This window comes from Austrofundulus limnaeus, unplaced genomic scaffold, assembly GCF_001266775.1.
Source record: "Austrofundulus limnaeus strain Quisiro unplaced genomic scaffold, Austrofundulus_limnaeus-1.0 Scaffold108, whole genome shotgun sequence".
Classification (NCBI taxonomy): domain Eukaryota; kingdom Metazoa; phylum Chordata; class Actinopteri; order Cyprinodontiformes; family Rivulidae; genus Austrofundulus; species Austrofundulus limnaeus.
The window spans coordinates 438,566-439,943 of NW_013952510.1; positions in this window are offsets into that span (position 1 = coordinate 438,566).

A 1,378-nucleotide genomic window follows, 5' to 3' on the forward strand; every position below is an offset into this window, starting at 1 on the left:
AGGAATTGAATTTGAATCGCTCAGATTGAATCTGAATGTGCATAATTTGAAATCGAATGCATTGGTTTGAAAATAAATTTCACTAAATTGAAACTGAGTTTAATGATTTGAAACTGAATTTAAAAGTTTGTATCTGAATTAATTTGCTTTGAAACTGTATTTTGTTTTGTTATAATTTCAGTTTGACTACTTTCATTTTCACTTGCATAATTCAATTTCAGTTTGGCCCCTGAGCTGTTAGTCTGCATTAACTGTGGCCCCCGGAGAAATTTAGTTGAATAGCCCTATGAGTTTAAAATGACTGTCTTACTGCGTCCAACCTCTATKGAAGAGGATTAGGATTATTTTTCCATTACAGGCCACAGAGCAAAAAATTATTAATTTTTCCGGAAATCTGTTTTTTCCCTCAGAATTCTGAGATTAAAATCAGAATTATTTTTTTCCAGTGGCACTGCTCTCCCAATGTCACCCTTTTTATGCAGCTCAACAATCTGACCAGGTTCAAAGAGAGAAAGCTTTGTTGCCTTTGTCATCATGACACTGTSGATACCTGACAGAAAATGACACTGAATCCACATTTTTGTGAAGATTTGGGATTTAAAATGCTGTGATCCTAAACTTTTGATTAGTTGATAAACAGCTTATTTCAGCTTAATGAAAAAAAATGCTTACTCATTTTAATTTWGCCTCRCTTACATTTCTTCTTTTTACATTCYGAAGCTCTACTTAGAACCTTCTAAAGATCCAACCGTACAAAATATGAATTCTTGCCATTTTTTTCAACTGGTCTTAAAAGTTTGATGAGGAGTGCAGGAGCCTGTAAAGTGTGTAAGCATTTCGTTAAGTTTAAATAAAAAAGGTTATTGTAGATCCAGTTTGAAAGCGTTTACTCCAGTAGTTTTCCAAATATGCAAATTTGCAGTTCTGCAATGTGGGTAAGCACACAACATAAACAAAGAACTGTGCTGAATCGGTCATGGAAGCATGAGGCACATGTGATACTTCTAGAAAAAAAATTAAYACACTTTACGATTTTAATCACAGTGTTCAAGTCTTTCCTAAAATGCAACATTTGTGTTTAACTATATTTTCTTTTAGAGTTTAATAAAAAGCAGCATTTGATTTGCAAATAGGCTAAATGGCGACTAACAAGTTTTAATTGCAACACAATATAAAACGAATGCTCTGCACTTAATCTTAATTAGCCTAACTGCATAAAGGGCTTTAAAAGGCATTAAATATTCTAGCTGTCACAGCGGGCTGATCTGCAAGTTATCTGGAGATTAGAGCACTTTGAATATTTGATTTATTTTTTATTATTTTATTTTTTTGGTGAGGCTTATTGGAAAAACACATTTTTTTAAACTTTCTTTCATAT